The sequence below is a fragment of the Dendrobates tinctorius genome, unplaced genomic scaffold (genome assembly GCF_039654945.1).
Source record: "Dendrobates tinctorius isolate UK_male_01 unplaced genomic scaffold, ASM3965494v1 ptg000286c, whole genome shotgun sequence".
Classification (NCBI taxonomy): Eukaryota; Metazoa; Chordata; class Amphibia; order Anura; family Dendrobatidae; genus Dendrobates; species Dendrobates tinctorius.
In genome coordinates this window covers 984,910-1,005,356 of record NW_027361953.1, presented here as the reverse complement: position 1 = coordinate 1,005,356, position 20,447 = coordinate 984,910, and the positions used below count along the sequence as shown (strand labels likewise).

At 46.3% G+C, this 20,447-nt stretch overlaps 1 long non-coding RNA gene across 2 annotated transcripts; it reads left to right on the top strand.

Moving 5' to 3' along the window:
- The first annotated feature begins 5,660 nt into the window (after nucleotides 1-5,660).
- On the top strand, nucleotides 5,661-13,597 carry LOC141072815 (uncharacterized). 2 transcript variants are annotated; one of them, XR_012226864.1, is made up of 4 exons: nucleotides 5,661-5,748; nucleotides 11,560-11,678; nucleotides 13,024-13,303; nucleotides 13,398-13,597. It is a non-coding gene; the product is annotated as an uncharacterized lncRNA (long non-coding RNA). The 2 variants fall into 2 exon arrangements; XR_012226863.1 differs by having other exon boundaries at nucleotides 13,024-13,597.
- The last annotated feature ends 6,850 nt before the right edge of the window (nucleotides 13,598-20,447 follow it).

Sequence of the window (20,447 nt, the reverse complement as noted above, 5' to 3'; positions counted from 1 at the left end):
ATTTTGTGAGTGGGGCCCCTTAGGGTCCGATTTTGTGGGCGGAGCCCCTCAGGGTCTGATTTGGTGGGCGGGATCGATGAGCCTCCGATTTGGAGGCCGGGTTGGCTCAGCATCCGATTTGGATCCGGGGTCGATCAGCCTCCGATTAAGACCCCGGGGTCGATGAGCCTCAGATATGGATCCCAGGGTGGCTCAGCCTCCGATTTGGAGGCCAGGGTGGCTCAGCCTCCGATTTGGAGGCCGGGGTGACTCAGCCCCCGATTTGGAGGCCGGGGTGGCTCAGCCTCCGATTTGGAGGTCGGGGTGGCTCAGCCTCCGATTTGGAGGCCGGGGTCGATCAGCCTCCGTGTTAGGCGTCGGGTTCCTGCCACTGCACAGCAGGAATCCAGAGCCTTGCACCCAGCTGTCTTCCATTCTTCTTCAGCCGCACCGGAGCCTGCTCAGCAGATTCGTCGGTCCTGGCGCTCTGTCCAGGCCAACTCTGTAGGTTTGCTTGCTGCTGCCACCTCTGGCACAGCTATGACAGTGCATGCTGCTCAGCAGCAAGATTCTCCAGGGACGAAGTCCTCATGTCGGGCCACTGAGCATGCCCGTGGAGTGATCTCCCATTGGAGATCGAGGGTCACATGCTCAGTTCCTGCTCAGGTTCAGATTGGCCCATCCAAGAAGCCAGGAAGGTCCCGGATGCCCGGGGCTATAAAAAGTTCGCATGGCCGCTCGCCCATGCGCTAGGATAGACTGTATTTACAGACTATGTGGAGTGAGTGATGTATGCACGCATGAATGTCTCTGGTGAATGACTCATTAAGAAACCCCTACCCTTGGTATGCATGTGTTGTGCAGCCTAGCCTGCTAGCGCCTAGGCATAGGTAGGACAGAGGTTGAGTCAGGCATCAGTCCTCACCAGTGACTCGGCATGCCTCAGTGCACGTGCTCCACAGCCAGCGTCTATAGCGGCATTCGCGGCAGAGACACCGCGCATTCAGTGGGCCTAGAAGGACTCTAACCCCGTGTCCTTGGGGTAGAGTTCTGTGGCCGTACACTGTGCGCTCTGTTAGCCGAGCTCTGTGAGCACAAACAGGCTCCGGCGTTTATGTTCAGCGGTACTGCAGCTCTGTGAAGCAACAGAGTCCGCCCCTGAACACTCCGGGTGGCGATAACCCGCGTGTGTTCTTATAGTATATCGCCATATAGCATCCGCCATTGCTGAGCAGCAGGTTACTACCCCTGCACGGTGGACCCCGGGCTGCGAATGCACCTTATTACCATCTTTATTATTTGGTGCGTTCCGCCAGCCCTAACATTATCCTAGCGCCAGGGTCTGGCTAGTAATGGCGGATGAACAGCGACTGCTGCAGTAGATCCGGCAGCTGCAGGGCAGCTTGGCGGCTCTCGAGCGTTCAGCCTCAGCTGCGGATGTTACTGCAGTCGCTGTTCAGGCAGCCACAGAGGCTGTCTCCCGTGTGACCACAGCCATCCCTGCCCCGACTTTGTCCCACCTCTCGCTGCCCGAGAAGTTCTCGGGTGATAGTGCTTCTTGTAGGGGTTTCGTAAGCCAGTGCTCTATACAGCTGGAGCTGCTGGCCGCACGATTCCCCTCTGAGCGGGCTAAAGTGGGATTTATTATTTCCCTCTTGTCGGGCAGGGCTTTGGAGTGGGCCACACTGCTGTGGGAGCATGGTGATCATGTGGTGCAGAGTGTATCGCGGTTCTTGGACACTCTGAAGCAGGTCTTCCTGGGACCACGATTCACCCATGACACGCGCTCCGGCTGCTGGCATTGTCACAGGTCTCGTCCATGGTCAGCCACTTCGCCATCCAGTTCCGGACGCTGGCCTCAGAGTTAGAGTGGCCAGATAAGGTCCTCATTCCGGCATTCTGGAGAGGTTTGGCTGGCCATGTGAAGGACGCTCTGGCCACCAGGGAGATTCCCGCTACACTGGAGGAGCTTATCACTGTCTTCACCTGAATAGATCTTCGCTTTGCTGAGCGAAGGTTGGAGCGGGACCAGTGTAGGCAGAGGTTTAGGTTGGCACCTAGTTTTTCTAAACCTCTGGAATCTTCTGATCGGGCGTCCGAGCGTCAGGGGGCTTCCCGTGAGGGATCCAGGCCCCGTTCCGCTCGAGCTCCTGTGAGCTGTCATGTTTGTCGGCAGTCCGGTCACCGTGCCAACCGGTGCCCACAGCAGCGGGGTGAACGCTCGCGCCTAGTGGCCGTAGAAGACACTTGAGTTTGATTCTTTCACTCTGGCGGTGGAGGTTTGCGTGGATTCCGCGGCGGAGGGCAATTTTATGTCGTCAGCCTTCGCCCAACGGCACGCTATACCCCTGGTTATGATGTCTACACCAGTCACCGTCAGAGTGGTGAACGGCGCCACTCTACCCTCACAGACAACACACCAGACCGTCCCCTTGTTACTCTCAGTGGCTCCATCTCATCAAGAGACGATATCCCTCCTCGTCATGCCCGAGGGTATTGACCAGGTACTTCTAGGGGTCCCCTGGCTGCGGTACCATTCCCCCCATATACAGTGGTCCTCAGGGAGGATTATTGGGTGGAGTAAATCATGTGAGGGTAGATGTCTGAGGGAGTGCGTTCAGGTTGCCTCCACCGAGGTTTCCGCTGATCTCTCTTCGCTCCCCAAACACTATCGACAGTATGCGGACGTGTTCTCCAAAAAGGCGGCGGAGACCCTTCCACCGCATCGCCCCTATGACTGTCCTATTGACCTCTTGCCTGGTGCTGAGCCTCCCCGTTGTCGAGTCTATCCCCTATCTCTCCCGGAGACAGAGGCTATGTCTCAATACATCAGGGAGAATCTGTCAAGAGGATTCATTAGGAAGTCAGTGTCACCAGCGGAGGCAGGATTCTTCTTCGTCCAGAAGAAGAGTGGGGAACTACGTCCTTGCATTGATTACAGGGGTCTTAACGCCATCACCGTTAAGAATAAGTATCCTCTGCCCCTGATATCAGAACTGTTTGATAGGCTACGGGGAGCGAGGGTGTTTTCCAAACTTGATCTGCGGGGGGCTTACAACCTGATTCGCATCCGTGATGGGGATGAATGGAAGACGGCATTTAACACCAGAGATGGGCACTATGAATACCTGGTGATGCCCTTCGGCCTCTGTAATGCCCCAGCCGTCTTCCAAGACTTTGTGAATGATATCTTCCGGGATATGCTTACCACCTCGGTTGTAGTCTATCTGGATGATATTCTCATCTACTCTCCAGATATTGACTCCCACCGGAGAGATGTTTGCAAAGTTTTCGATCGCCTGCTGGCAAACTCCATCTATGCCAAGTTGGAGAAGTGTGTGTTTGAGCAGGAGTCCTTGTCTTTCCTGGGCTATATCATCTCCGCCCGGGGATTGGCCATGGATCCTGCCAAGCTACAGTCGGTGATGGATTGGCAGGAACCTAATTCTCTCAAAGCGGTGCAGCGCTTTATGGGGTTCATAAATTATTATCGCCAATTCATTCCCCACTTCTCGACTTCAGTAGCACCCTTGGTAGCCCTCACCAAGAAGGGTGCAAATCCCAAGTTGTGGTCGGAACCGGTCTCCAAGGCCTTCTCCTCCATTAAGTCCCATTTTGCTAGCGCTCCCATTCTACATCGCCCCGATGTAGATAAGCCCTTCATTCTGGAAGTGGATGCCTCTTCCGTCAGTGCTGGAGCGGTCCGGTTTCAGAAGGACACGCAAGGTCGGAAGCACCCATGCTTCTTTTTCTCCAAGACCTTCACATCGGCGGAGAGGAATTATGCCATCTGGGACAGGAAGTTGCTAGCGATGAAGTTGGCCTTATCGGAGTGGAGACACCTCCTGGAGGGGGCTCGCCCCCCTTTCCATGTGTTCACCGACCACAAAAACTTGGTGTATTTGCAAACAGCCCAGCGGCTAACCTCTCGCCAGGCAAGATGGTCTTTGTTCTTTTCCCGGTTCCATTTCACCCTCCATTTTCTCTCCGGGGAGAAGAACGTCCGGGCCGATGCTCTCTTTCACTCCGTGGTGTCATCGGAGGAAGAGGAGGAGGAGCCTCGGCTGATCGTCCCATCCGAGAGCCTGAGGACTGTGGCTCCGGTTGCCCTTGAGTCAGTACCTCCGGGCAAGACATTTGTCCCTGCCCGTCTGCGACCGGAGGTCCTCTCTTGGGCTCACTCGTCCAGGGTGGGTGGACATTTTGGGACAAAACGGACCTCTGAGCTTTTGGCGAGGACATACTGGTGGCCGCATATGGCCCGTGACGTCAGGGACTATATTCAGGCGTGCGTCTCTTGCGCCCAGAATAGGTCCTCTTGGCAGCGGCCCACTGGGCTTCTTTTTCCTCTGCCGATAGCAGACAGGCCCTGGGAAATGGTCGGTATGGACTTTGTGGTGGGGCTACCCAAGTCCAGTGGCAGCACGGTCATTTGGGTTGTCACCGACCATTTCTCTAAGATGGTGCACTTGGTACTTCTTTCCCAGTTACCTTCTGCGCGGGGCCTGGCAGTGTTGTTTATTAAGCACGTTTTCCGCCTGCACGGCATGCCGGACAAGATTATCAGTGACCGGGGTCCTCAGTTTGCGTCCCGGTTTTGGAGAGAGCTTTGTTCCCTACTCAGCATTGAGCTGAATCTCCCCTCGGCCTATCATCCCGAGACGAACGGGTTGGTAGAGAGAGCCAACCAGACCCTGATCACATATCTTAGACATTTTGTCTCGACCAGGCAGGACGACTGGGTATCCTTGCTGCCGTGGGCAGAGTTCGCTGTGAACAATGCTGTGGCCGACTCCACCGGTCTGACCCCATTCCTCTTAAATTACGGTCAGCATCCGCGCGTCCCTGTGCCCATGCCCGAGTCATCCACCGACTCCAGGGTGGCAGACTGGGCGGTGGAGGCACGTGACATTTGGGATCGCACCCATGATGCTATCCGGGCTTCCAAGGAGAGAATGAGGACCTCTGCTGATGCACACCGGCGCCCTGCTCCGACTTTTGCCCCTGGTGACTTGGTGTGGCTCTCCGCCCAAAACATCAGGCTGCGGGTAGAGTCCGCTAAGTTTGCACCGTGCTACATTGGTCCCTTCAAGGTCCTCGAGCAGATCGGCTCTGTGGTCTACCGTCTGGCTCTTCCACCACACTTGGCTATCTCTGATACATTCCACATGTCCCTCTTTAAGCCTGTTCATTTGTCCCGGTTCTCCGAGTCATCTGCCGGGACATCAGACTTGTCTTCGGACGAGTTTGAGGTCAATGCCATCGTGGGATGCAAGGTGATGCGGGGCAAAAAGTTTTATTTGGTGGATTGGAAGGGTCATGTTCCAGAGGCTCGGACCTGGGAGCCAGTGGAGAACATCCATGCTCCGCACCTCATTGCGGCGTTTGAGCGTAGCAAGGATCAGAGGGCCAATGTTAGGTGTCAGGTTCCTGCCACTGCACTGCAGGAATCCAGAGCCTTGCACCCAGCAGTCTCCCATTGTTCTTCAGCCGCACTGGAGCCTGCTCAGCAGATTCGTCAGTCCCGGCGCTCTGTCCAGGGCAACTCTGTAGGTTTGCTTGCTGCTGCCACCTCTGGCACAGCTATGACAGTGCATGCTGCTCAGCAGCAAGATTCTCCAGGGACTAAGTCCTCATGTCGGGCCACTGAGCATGCCCGTGGAGTGATCTCCCATTGGAGATCGAGGGTCACGTGCTCAGTTCCTGCTCAGGATTGGATTGGCCCATCCGAGAAGCCAGGAAGGTCCCGGACGCCCATGGCTATAACAGGTTCGCATTGCCGCTCGCCCATGCACTAGGATAGACTGTATTTACAGACTATGTGGAGTGAGTGATGTATGCACGCATGAATGTCTCTGGTGAATGACTCATTAAGAAACCCCTACCCTTGGTACGCATGTGTTGTGCAGCCTAGCCTGCTAGCGCCCAGGCTTAGGCATAGGTAGGACAGAGGTTGAGTCAGGCATCAGTCCTCACCAGTGACTCGGCACGCCTCAGTGCACGTGCTCCACAGCCAGCGTCAATAGCGGCGTTCACGGCAGCGACGCCGCGCGTTCAGTGGGCCTAGGACTCTAACCCCATGTCCTTGGGGTAGAGTTCTGTGGCCGTACACTGTGAGCTCTGTTAGCCGAGCTCTGTGAGCACAAACAGGCTCTGGCATTTATGTTCAGCGGTAGTGAGGCTCTGTGAAGCAACAGAGTCTGCCCCTGAACACTCCGAGTGGCGATAACCCGCTTGTGTTCTTATAGTATACTGCCATATAGCATCCGCCATTGCTGAGCAGCAGGTTACCACCCCTGCACGGTGGACCCCGGGCTGCGAACGCACCTTATTACCATCTTTACTATTTGGTGCGTTCCGCCAGCCCTAACACTCCGATTGGGAGGCCGGGGTGGCTCAGCCTCCGATTTGGAGGCCGGGGTGGCTCAGGCTACTTTCACACTTGCGTTTTTGCTGCGCGTTTTTTGCGCACACAAATGCATAAAAAAACGCATCATGCTTTTGTGTGCTTTTTTTTCGGGTTTTGGTGCGTTTGTTAAAAAAAATGCATGCTTTTTTTGCGCATACGTGCGCATTATAATGCGCACGTATGCGCATCCATAGTCTATTATGGGTGTGTTGCTGTAAAAAAATGCATTGCGTGTGCATGCGTTTTTTGGGGGCAAGTCGGACGCACAAAAAATGCAACAGGATGCATTTTGTGAGCCCGAGCGCACACTGCAAAAAAAACACATGCGCATACAAACACGTGCAAACGCATATGTATGCGCACCCATGTTAAAGTATAGGGAAAAAACGCATGCTTTTTTTGCGCTAAAACACAGGGCAAAAAAAGCAAGTGTGAAACCAGCCTCAGCCTCCGATTTGGAGGCCGGGGTGGCTCAGCCCCCCATTTGGAGGCCGGGGTGGCTCAGCCTCCGATTTGGAGGCTGGGGTGGCTCAGCCTCCGATTTGGAGCCTGGGGTCACTCAGCTTTCGATTTGGCGCGCCGGCCCTTTAAGACTCATTTCGGTGCGCCGGCCCTTTAAGAATCACTTTGGCGCGTCGGCCCTTTAAGAGCTAGTTTGGCTCACTGGGCTTCTAAATCCACTTTGGCGCACATTCTCTCTCAGGGGCATGCGTCATGTGATGAAGCTAGATTTGCATTTGTGCTGTGGGTTTCGCTTTAAGAGCTAATATCTGCCAGAATCTGTGTCCTGGGGGCATCATGTGAAGTTCGTAGGCGTTGGCATAGTAACTGGGTGTGCCTGCGCATATCAATGAGCTTAACTGCCATTTCAATCGCCTCAGGGCATGTTTTGTCTGTGGCAAAATTTCCCCATTGAAAAGCATTGAGACAATTCATTCCAATGATGGGAAAATGTTTTTTCAAACGCAAATTGCGCAAAAACTACAAATCCGATCGACACAAAAAATACTTAGCACACCACTCGTGGATGCTGGCTTCGAAACGACACCTCAACGGAGTCTGTGCATGTAGCGGTTCGGGCCGCATTAATTGCTGAATTCAACTGAATAATAAGAATAAGTTAGCAGCGTTCGGATTACAATATAGTGGTTTTTTTCAAATAAGAATCATAGAATCGTAGAGTTGGAAGGGACCTCCTGGGCCATCTGGTCCAACCCCCTGCTCAAAGCAGAATTCGCTAAATCATCCCAGTCAGATGTCTGTCCAGCCTCTGTTTGAAGACTTCCATTGAAGGAGAACTCACCACTTCTCATGGCAGCTTGTTCCACTCATTGATCACTCTAACTGTCAATAAGTTTTTTCTAATATCTAATCTGTGTCTCCTCCCATTCAGTTTCATCCCATTGCTTCTAGTCTTTCCTTGTGCAAATGAGAATAAAGTTGATCCTTCTACAATGTGACAGCCCTTTAGATATTTGTAGACAGCTATTAAGTCTCCTCTCAGTCTTCTCTTTTGCAAACTAAACATTCCCAAATCCTGCAACCTTTCCTCATAAGACAGGGTTTGCAGACCAGTCACCATTCTGGTCGCTCTTTTCTGAACTTGCTCCAGTTTGTTGATGTCTTTTTTTAAAATGTGGTGCCCAAAACTGGACACAATATTCCAGATGAGGTCTGACCAAAGAGGAGTAGAGGGAAATAATGACTTCACGTGAAGTAGACTGTATGCTTCTGTTAATACAAGCTAGAATTGCATTTGCCTTTTTTGCTGCTGCATCACACTGTTGACTCATATTCAGTCTGTGATCTATTAGTATACCCAAGTCTTTTTCACATGTGCTGTTGCTTAGCCCTATTCCTCCCATTCTGTATATGCTTTTTTCATTTTTATTGCCCAGATGTAGTACTTTGCATTTTTCCCTGTTAAAAACCATTCTGTTAGTTGCTGCCCACTTCTCCAGTTTATTTATATCTTTTTGAATCCTCTCTCTCTTCTCTAGTATTAGCTATCCCTCCTAGCTTTGTGTCATCAGCAAATTTAATCAGTTTACCCTCAATTCCTTCATCTAAATCGTTGATAAAGATGTTGAACAATACAGGGCCCAGGACAGAGCCCTGTGGTACCCCACTTGATACATTCTTCCAACTGGATGTGCAGCCATTTACCACCACTCTTTGGGTCCGATCACTAAGCCAGTTATGAATCCACCTAACAGTTGCCTTGTCCATTCCATACTTAGTCATTTTTTCAATAAGGATTGTATGAGATACTTTGTCAAATGCTTTGCTGAAGTCAAGATATACTATATCTACAGCATTTCCTTGATCCACGCAATCAGTGATTCCGTCATAGAAGGAAATTAAGTTAGTCTGACTTGACTTATTAGTTACAAACCCATGCTGACTCTGTTTAATCACTTCATTCTTATCCAGGTACTGACATACATGTTGTTTAATAATTTGTTCAAAGATCTTTCCTGGTATAGAAGTCAGACTCACCGGCCTATAGTTGCCTGGGTCCACCTTCTTCCCCTTTTTGAAGATAGGAACAAGAATAAGTTAGCAGTGTTCGGATTACAATTAGTGTTTTTTTTAAACCACTATAATAATAAAAAATATATATATATATCACTTACACCACCATTTCCCACACTCCTGAGGCATCAGAGAGCAAATCAGTGTCATTTTCTGTTGCTGTATGTTTAAGGTTCAGCCAGGACCGTAGTCATGGCCGAGGATCCGGGGCAACGGTGTCCTGGCCTCCCCTCACATAGACATGACAGCTTCCTCTCAGCATACCTGCAGCTCCATTCTTCTCAGGGCTTTCTGTAATGCGCTGTACATTCTCATATGATGTGGAACAAACAGAGTCACAGTCCCGTTCAACTTTAACAATAACAGCGTTACTCATTTTTGTACAGACCACATCCATTTGCTGTCACTTTCCCTATGCTCTCACTGTCTTCCTTCAGCATATCTCTGAGACGTCCCATCCCGTTCAGCATCACAGCATCCTCTATGTCCAGTTCACCACTTTTGGGAGTTCCCCTGTCTGTTTCACCCCAGACAAAAAGGTGTCTGCCCACATAGCAAGCTGCCTCATAATGTGCGATCTGTGCTGTCGTACCACTGCCAACTGTCTCATTACCATCTGTAGTGTAGTCATCTGCACTGCTATGTTCTGCGCTGCTGTGAACTGTGAACTGTGCAGCTGTAATCTGCGTTGCTGTGTTCTGGAGTGTTGTCATCTGGGGCCCTCAGAGCTGACTGCCCTGTCAGGGTTTAAATCTCAGCTGTTCCTCAGCTTAACAGCCGTTAGCTTCTCCTACTTTAACTATTTACAGGCTGAGTTTGTGCTCCACCCTATCCAGTGGCCTAACTGGGGTATTACACTTTGCCTACAACTATAACAGTAGTTATACATAGGAGAAAAAAGAAAAAGATCCAGCTCGAGATGGAGGCGGCTGCAACTCTGCAAAGCTTTGTTGGACAACTTAAAAATATATATGTTCCTTTAAAAAATATAAATAGCAAACACCGAGCACACCAGTGATGACGATCAACGCGTTTCAACTAAAATGTCTTACTCATGATCTGATCATTAAGTGTCCAATAAAGCTTTGCAGAGTTGCAACTGCCTCCGTCTCGAGCTGGATCTTTTTTTTTTCTCCTGTTCCTATATGTGGATGCTCAACATAATTCATGCTGTGCATTGGCAGGCTTGGGAATTTCATTGAAGACCAGTAAGCTGACCTTTCTTTTTACTTAGTAGTTATACATAGCATTAACATAAATATACATTACACTTTTATCCCTTAAGTTAATACACAGAATAGTGTAGCAGTACCTATGTGACACACATATAATGGTAATACACATGAATGTGTAGCCTTACCAGTAAAATATGAGAAAGAGATAAAAGATAGACCAATAACATTTTCCATTCCCTTACATTCTCCCTTCCTTTAACAATAGTCATCCCCGACCATTCCATACCCACTTTATTCTTTACAGTCAATACTCCACACAGGGAGGCATTTTAAAAATAATTCAACTTAGCTCAACATGAGCAATGTTCTTATTAAACGCTTACACTTTTCTTATCAGAGGTGCCTGGCTCACAGTCCTCCATGTCACCTACAGTCCAATAAAACTATCAGTTGTAAGGAAAGTCTCTTTCCACGACAATGTTCTTCAAACTCCGGTCCCGTCCATCCATGGGATGTAAACATTTATACAAATTGTTCCATGTATAAGGACCACTTTATTTGGGGTTGGTCTCCCCCTTCCTTTGAGGGTGGCATTGCCCTTTGTGTCATGTGCGCTGCCTGCCCTGAATACAGTCTGTTGCTGCAGCCACACGTAATCTGGACTACAGTCCTAGGGCATGGTTCTGTTTTCCAGCAGAAAGGGTGCAATATGAGCAACAAAAAAATCAACATTCACTTGAGGCTGTCTGGCCATACCACATCCAGCTATGGGGCGCATTGGGGCTTCTCCACCCAGAGGACGCAGAACAGTCCCTATTTCTGTTGGTGCAACGAGCACATTAATGAGAATGCAGAACAGTCCCATTCAGAAGTAAGAAATCATTGTTACTCGTCCTGTGCCGGTTCATTATGTCTTGGGCGCCGTGCCAGGTTCAATGACTCTGCAGCCGCTGATGTCATAGTTTGCCCAGGGAATCCAGATGTAGGGACTGGCTAGTCAGTATCCTGGGCACTAGGATCCAGATGAGAACGCTCCTGGCCTGTATACAGCTCCAAGTCCACCTCATTTTGCAGCATTTGAAAGTGGAGGGTGTGGTTCTCTTTTTGTTAGCCACACCTACCATGGGCAGGTCGGCGGCAACTGGCAGGCAGACTTTCATGCTCTTTCTAGGATACGCCCACGATGGGCAGAGTCACAGTTGTCATTTTCTACACAGCGAAGGGCTTCAGCCTCGGCTTGGCCCTCTCCATAAGGAGAAACATTCCACCTTAGTCGTGAAGTAGTGGGAAAGCGGGAGTTCTGACGTTGCTCCCAGATACGGTATTTTTTCTTATGATGTATTGATGTTTTATCACTGTTTATCATTTATGTGTGTTGTAATTATCACTGATTGCTAATATGTGATGTGACTTCCGGCAGGACGGGTGTTAATTATGCATTTTTTTGGCTATGTTTTATAGATCCTGATGAACACCTCAAGCCGAGTTAGAAACGTGTGGCTCATGTGTCAATAAAGTCCATGTGCTAATTTATATTGCTCATCTGTTGACCTGAGGATCCTATTCCATTCAGTTCAGCTGTAAGTACAGCACTGTCCGGGGTCTTCTCTGTGATCCTCTACAATTCCTTCCGGAATTGTTCCTCCTATTTTCCCAAAAATCTAATAAGTGATCAAAATGTTGTATCTAGCCCAAAATGGGATCAATAAAAATGTCAGCTCACCACATGGAAAACAAGCTTCACACCTCAACTGTGGTACCGAGATCATTGTACTGACCTGGAGAATCGTGTTTTCAGGTCGTTTTTGCCTACATTGCTCAACCTAAAAATGAAACCCAAAAAACAAAGGCAGAATTGCTTTTATTTTACCCCAGTTGGATTTTTTTTTAGTATTTTCCAGTACACCGAATACTAAAATTAATGATGTCAGTAAAAATAACATCTCCTTCCTCAAACAAAAGCTCTTGTTCCACAAAAAGCTAGTTAGGTTAATGGAAAAATAAAACTGTAAATTGTTCCACAATACATAATGTTATATGTCTGTAACCTGAAATGGAATTAATAAATGTAAAATAAATTGTATGAGCGAATGTATGAAATTTACCAATAAGATAAAAATATAAAAATGTTATAATGCAAAAATAAAAAAAGTCATCAAATGATGATAAACCCATAAAGACAAAGTGATTTTTCCTTTTTCCGCTCTCATTATTTCTTCCCCATATTCCAAGATTCATAACTTTTTATTTTTCCTTTGACATAGCCGTGTGAGGATTTGATTTTTGTGGGACGAGTTTTACTTTTGAATGACACCATCCATTTTATCATGTGATGTACTGGAAAGTGGGAGAACGTTCCACATGTGGCCAAAAAAAATAGCAATTCTACTATTGTTTTTGTTTCTATTTACAGGATTTATTTTATGGTAAAAGTTATCTGGCCATGATTCTCCAGGTGTGCACGATTTCACAGATACCAAACATGCATAGCTTTTGCTTTATTTAAGTGGTGAAAAAAGTTCAGAATTTTGTAAGAAAAAACCTTTGCTTTTCACCAAATTTTCTGAGAGTGGAACGTTTTCATGTTTTGGATATTGGGCTGTGTGAGGTCCTGTATTTTGTGCTCCTAGCCGTTGCTTTTAATGATATGATATTTTCACAGACTTGCATTTGATTTTTGTTTGTGGCAGCCCCCCCCCCCCAAAGAAACAAAAAGGCAATTCTAGCATTTTAATTTTCTTTCTCGCTACGACGTTCTCTCATCAGATTCATTCATTTTGCATTTTCATAGGACTGATATCAAATATGAGTATTTTTTTAATTTTTAACTGCTGTGCGCATGCACAGGGAGAGGCCAAGGAGAGTCGATAACCCTTAGGTAAAGCCGCGCATGCGTACTACAGTGCTCTGCTCTGCCCCCTGCAGGATTGAGAGAAGTGCGCTGGCACAGGAGCGTGATGGCGTCACAGTGTGGATGACGTAGGATGCGTGATCCACATGAAGCAGGGAAGGATGACGGTAATCGTAAGAAGTGAAGGAGGTTCCGGATCAAGACCGGACCGGACTGCGCCACATGGAAGTGTAATAAAAGCTATATTTTGTGCCTTTCAGAGGGAATTGGGGACATACAGCTTACAAACATGTGGTAAGAGGTCGTGCAGGTGGTGGCCATTCTGTATATGAGGAAAATTTCTGACGGCTTCCTGTAAGAACAATTATTGGTTTTAAATGCGATGAATCCCACTGAGATGAATTTTCTGCTTGTGGACAACAAAGCCATAAATCTTTTATTTTCATAGGACTGCTGGATCGCACTCTCTTGGGCTAATGTATTACTGCTTCCATCATTTCATCATTAAGGGCTGGTTTAAGAGTCAAGAAGTTTTCTGCAAGAAATACAGCTACATTATATAACACAAATACAAATTGGAAGTAACCACATGTGATGTGCGGGATGTTGTGATAACAAATAAATAATAAAAAGATCCGTTATTCGTTACTTTGATAATTGTCTGCACTTAGCAGAAGGGAGTGATGGATTGGGACAAAGAAACATATATACAGAGGGGTCGGAAAGTATTCAGACCCCTTTAAATTTTTCACTCTTTGTTTCATTGCAGCCATTTGGTAAATTCAAAAAAGTTCTTTTTTTTCATTAATGTACACTCTGCACCCCATCGTGGCTGAAAAAACAAATGTAGAAATTTTTGCAGATTTATTAAAAAAGAAAAACTGAAATATCAGATGGTCATTAGTGATGAGCGAGCATACTCGGTAATGCTCAGTGCTCGCCCGAGCATCGCTGTACTCACGGTACTCAGCGAGCGCCGAGCATATCATAGCTCTGAAAAAGAACAAAGGTTTTTGTTCGAAACGCGTAGCCTATTTGTTACTCATGTAAATTTTACTGTTTTTGGACTATATTTTATACAATAAATTGGACTTTTTGTGAAGCTGGACCTTTTTTCCACTTTTTTCTGACTACTACGTGATGACTGCACGTGGTCCGTGCTTCCCACAACACATGCTGACAGGTGCGCTGGCTATCTATTTCCTTTTATACTATTCCATTACTGTCTGCCGCTGCCTATTACATACATTGACCGTGTATACCTAGCCCCAGGTATCAGTGACAAGGAATAATTTTTTTGGCATCATAATCCTGATTATTTAATTCCAAAGTAATCCAGAGCACACTCTTTTTTTCCATTTGCTTGTTGTGACTGCAGACTACAGCCAGATCCTTTTCATAGTACTGTTTGAAAATCCAGCTATTTTAAACGGGTTTGCGCATCCCAGCAATCACATCTGAGTGCGCAAAAAGTTCTGACATTTTTGTGGTACTGTAAAATTTTTTAGGAGTGTCTTATACAATTTCTTGACACCAATTTGCTGCCCAAAAAATATTTAGCTACAGAACAGATATTTTACACTTTGCTTTGTCGGCCACACGGATGGCATATCATTGCTCTCAAATTGTGCCATTTCAGGCCTCCATAGAAATGTTTATGTTGTGTTTGCCTACTTATTGACACAATTTTGCTGGGCAAAAAAAATTAAAAATACAGGCCACAGATTAACCCCTCCACCCCCAAGGGTGGTTTGCACGTTCATGACCGGGCCAATTTTTACAATTTTGACCACTGTACCTTTATGAGGTCATAACTCTGGAACGCTTCCATGGATCCCGGTGATTCTGACACTGTTTTCTCGTGACATATTGTACTTCATGTTAGTGGTAAAATTTCATTCAAATAACTTGCGTTTATTTGTGAGAAAAACGAAAATTTGGCAAAAATTTTGAAAATTTTGCAATTTTCCAAATTTGAATTTTTATGCCCTTAAATCACAGAGATACGGCACACAAAAAACTTGATAACTAACATTTCCCACATGTTTACTTTACATCAGCACAATTTTGGAACCAAATTTTTTTTTTGTTAGGAAGTTATAAGGGTTAAAAGTTGACCAGTGATTTCTCATTTTTACAACACCATTTTATTTTTAGGACCACATCACATTTGAAGCCACTTTGAGGGGTCTATATGATAGAAAATACCCAAAAGTGACACCATTCTAAAAACTGCACCCCGTAAGGTGCTCAAAACCACATTCAAGAAGTTTATTAACCCTTTAGGTGCGTCACAGGAATTTTTTTGAATATTTAAAAAAAAATGAAAATCCAACTTTTTTTCACAAAAAAAATACTTCAGGTTCAATTTTTTTTATTTTACCAAGGGTAACAGGAGAAATTGGACTGCAAAAGTTACTGTGCAATTTGTCCTGAGTACGCTGATACCTTATATGTGGGGGGGAACGACTGTTTCAGCGCATGGCAGAGCTCAGAATGGAAGGAGCGCCGTTTGACTTTTTCAATGCAAAATTGGCTGGAATTCAGACCGGACGCCATGTCACGTTTGGAGAGTCCCTGATGTACCTAAACAGTGGAAACCCCCTACAAGTGACCCCATTTTGGAAACTAGACCCCCAAAGGAACTTATCTAGATATGTGGTGAGAACTTTGAATCCACAAGGGCTTCACAGAAGTTTATAACATACAGCTGTACAATTAAAAAATCATATTTTTTCCACAAAAATGATCTTTTCACCCTCAATTCTTATTTTTCCAAGGGTAATAGGACCCTAAAAGTTATTGTGCAATTTGTCCTGAGTATGCTGATACCCCACATGTGGGGGTAAACCACTATTTGGGCGCATGGCAGAGCTCGGAAGGAAAGCAGCGCCATTTGACGTTTTTGGCTGGAATTGAGATCAGACACCATGTCGCGATTGGAAAACCCCTGATGTACCAAAACAGTGGAAACCCTCCACAAATGACACCATTTTGGAAACTAGACCCCCTAAGGAACTTATCTAGAAGTGTGGTGAGAACTTTGAACCCCCAAGGGCTTCACAGAAGTTTATAACATAAAGCCGTACAATTAAAAAATCATATTTTTTCCACAAAAATGATCTTTTCTCCCTCAATTCTTATTTTTCCAAGGGTAACAGGACCCTAAAAGTTATTGTGCAATTTGTCCTGAGTACGCTGATACCCCACATGTGGGGGCAAACCACTATTTGGGCGCATGGCAGAGCTCGGAAGGAAAGCAGTGCCATTTGACGGTTTTGGCTGGAATTGAGATCGGACACCATGTCGCGATTGGAAAACCCCTGATGTACCTAAACAGTGGAAACCCCCACAAATGACACCAGTTTGTAAACTAGACCCCCCAAGGAACTTATCTGTATGTGTGGTGAGCACTTTGAACCCCCCAGTGCTTCACAGAAGTTTATAACGCCCGGGCGTGAAAATAAAAAAATCGTATTTTTTCCACAAACATGATCAATTAGTCCCCAATTTTTTTATTTTCCCAAGGGTAACAGGAGAAATTGGACCCCAAAAGTTGTTGTGCAATTTGTCCTGAGTACGCTGACACCCCATATGTGGGAGAAAACTACTGTATGGACACACGTCGGAGCTCGGAAGGGAAGTAGTGATGCTTTGGAATGCTGACTTTGAGGGAATGTTCTGCGGGTGTCATGTTGCCTTTGGAGAGCCCCTAATGTACCTAAACAGTGGAAACCCCCCACAAATGACCCCATTTTGGAAACGATACCCCCTAAGGAACTTATCTAGATGTGTGGTGAGCACTTTGAACCCCCAAGGGCTTCACAGAAGTTTATAATGCCCGGGCATGAAAATAAAAAAATCGTATTTTTTCCACAAACATGATCAATTAGTCCCCAATTTTTTTATTTTCCCAAGGGTAACAGGAGAAATTGAACCCTAAAAGTTGTTGTCCAATTTGTCCTGAGTACACTGACACCCCATATGTGAGAGAAAACTACTGTATGGACACACGTCAGGGCTCGGAAGGGAAGTAGTGACGTTTTGGAATGCAGACTTTGATGGAATGGTCTGCGGGTGTCATGTTGCCTTTGGAGAGCCCCTAATGTACCTAAACAGTGGAAACCCCCACAAATGACCCCATTTTGGAAACGAGACCCCCTAAGGAACTTATCTAGATGTGTGGTGAGCACTTTGAACCCCCAAGGGCTTCACAGAAGTTTATAATGCCCGGGCATGAAAATAAAAAAATCGTATTTTTTCCACAAACATGATCAATTAGTCCACAATTTTTTTATTTTCCCAAGCGTAACAGGAGAAATTGGACCCCAAAAGTTGTTGTCCAATTTGTCATGAGTACGCTGACACCCCATATGTGGGAGAAAACTACTGTATGGACACACGTCGGGGCTCGGAAGGGAAGCAGTGACGTTTTGGAATGCAGACTTTGATGGAATGGTCTGCGGGTGTCATGTGCGTTTGGAGAGCCCCTGATGTACCTAAACTATTGAAACTCCCCACAAGTGACCCCATTTTGGACACTAGACCCCCCACGGAACCTATCTAGATGTGTGGTGAGCACTTTGAACCCCCAAGTGCTTCACAGAAGTTTATAACGCTCGGACGTGAAAATAAAAAAAATCATTTTTTTCCACAAAAATGATATTTTTGCCCCCAATTTTTTATTTTCCTAAGGGTAACAGGAGAAATTGGACCCCAAAAATTGTTTTGTAATTTGACCTGAGTAGGCTGATACCCTACATGTAGGGGTAAAACACTGTTTGGGCGCATGGCAGAGCTTGGAAGGGAAGGAGCACCATTTGACTTTTTCAACTCAGAATTGGCTGGAATTGAGATCAGACGCCATGTTGCATTTGGAGAGCCCCTGATGTGCCCAAACAGTGGAAACCCCCAATTCTAACTCCAACCCGAACCCCAACACACCCCTAACCCTAATCTCAGCCCTAACCCTAACCCTAGCCCTAACCCTAGCCCTAACCCTAGCCCTAACCCTAGCCCTAGCCCAAACCCTAACCCTAATGGAAAAATGGAAATAAATACATTTTTTTTATTTTATTATTTTTCCCTAACTAAGGGGGTGATAATGGGGGGTTTGATTTACTATTTATGGCGGTTTTTATATTTGGCAGCTGTCGCACGCTAAAATACGCTTTTTATTGTAAAAATAGTTTTTGCATCACCACATATTGAGAGCTATAATTTTTCCGTATTTTGACCCACCGAGTCATGTGAGGTCTTATTCTTTGCGGGACAAGTTGACATTTTTATTGGTACCATTTTCGGGCACGTGACATTTTTTGATCGCTTTTTATTCTGATTTTTGGGACGCAGAATGAACAAAAACCAGCGTTTCATGAATTTCTTTTGGGGGGGTGCGTTTACACCGTTCCGCGTGCGATAAAATTGATAAAGTGGTTTTATTCTTCGGGTCAGTACGGTTACAGCGATACCTCATTTAGGTCTTTTTTTATGTTTTGGCACTTTTATGCAATGAAAACTATTTTATATAAAAAATAATTATTTTTGCATCGCTTTATTCTGCGAGCTATAACTTTTTTATTTTTTCGCTGATGATGCTGAGTGGCGGCTCGTTTTTTGCGGGACAAGATGTCATTTTCAGCGGTACCAGGTATATTTATACGCGTCTTTTTGATCACGCGTTATTGCACTTTTTGTTTGGCAGTATGATAATAAATCACTATTTTTTGCTTCGTTTTTTATTTTTATTTTTTAATGGGTTCCCTAAAGGGGTTAACTAATGGGACCGTTTTATAGGGCAGTTCGTTACGGACGCGGCGATACCTAATATGTGTACTTTTATTGTTTTTTTTTTTTATTTCCAAAAAATGGATTTATTTGGGGGAATATATTTTTTTTTTTCTAATTTATTTGGCGATTTTTTTAAATTTATTTTAACACTTTTTTTTATTTTTTTAACTTTATTAAATAGTCCCAGGTGGGACATCACTGTCCTGTGACAGATCGCTGATCTGTCACATCACAGATCACTGTGACAGATCAGCAATCTGTCACAGGCAGTGCAGAAGGCTTCCTCATGCCTGCGCTTTGCAGGCACTGAGGAAGCCAGCTTCCTGCAGGCCCCCGAAGGCCCCCGTCACCATCTTGGATTCGGGGGACTGCAGGAAAGGAGCCCCCCGCAGCAGCGCTGCACATTGCGCTGCTGTGGGGGGCTCAGGGAAGCACGGAGGGAGCCCCCTCCCTGCCGATGCTTCCCTTTAACCCCCGGTACAAGGTGTGCAAGGGGTTAACGTGTCGGGGGCAGTCCGTGACCGCCCCTGACACATTGTGCCGGGTGTCAGCTGTGATAATCAGCTGACACCCGGCCGCGATCAGCGGCGCTCCCCCCGTGGGCGCCGCTGATCGCGGTAGACGTACTATCCCGTCCATGGGCATAGGGGCCCAGGTCCCATGGATGGGATAGTACGTCTGATGTCAGGAAGGGGCTAAATAGTGTAGAAGCGTCTGACGGAGAAACTACAGCATCTCTCTGTGGGCTACAAATTGTGCCATGTGAGGCCTCCATTAAACTGTTTTTGGTGTATGTTACTCCAATTATTAACACAATTTTGCTGTAAAAAAAATTTAAGGACAAGCCACAGATTTTACAGTGTAGTCTCTCCGTCAGACACCTCTTCTATGGCTGGAGTCACACATAACGTATAAAAATCGGTGCATTTTTTTACGGCCGAGAATCGCTTCAATGTTTCATGAACAGTGATCCATACATAATCCGTTTTTAATGCGAGGATGCAATTTCCTTTCATCAAAATATCCATGTGACATCTGTATGGCATCCGTACGGTGAGATTTTCTCGCGGGCTTGCAAAATGTACATATAATGGGTCCATAGCATAAAATATTCGTGAAAACATATATGCAGTCTATATACTGTATATATATATATATTTATATATATATATACACTCACTGGCCACTTTATTAGGTACACCTGTCCAACTGTGTGTTAAGACTTAATTTCTAATCAGCCAATCACATGGCGGCAACTCAGTGCATTTAGGCATGTAGACATGGTCAAGACAATCTCCTGCAGTTCAAACCGAGCATCAGTATGGGGAAGAAAGGTGATTTGAGTGCCTTTGAACGTGGCATGATTGTTGGTGCCAGAAGGGCTGGTCTGAGAATTTCAGAAACTGCTGATCTACTGGGATTTTCACGCACAACCATCTCTAGGGTTTACAGAGAATGGTCCGAAAAAGAAAAAAAATCCAGTGAGCGGCAGTTCTGTGGCCGGAAATGCCATGTTGATGCCAGAGGTCAGAGGAGAATGGGCAGACTGGTTCGAGCTGATAGAAAGGCAACAGTGACTCAAATTGCCACCCGTTACAACCAAGGTAGGCAGAAGAGCATCTCTGAACGCACAGTGCGTCGAACTTTGAGGAAGATGGGCTACAGCAGCAGAAGACCACACTGGGTACCACTCCTCTCAGCTAAGAAC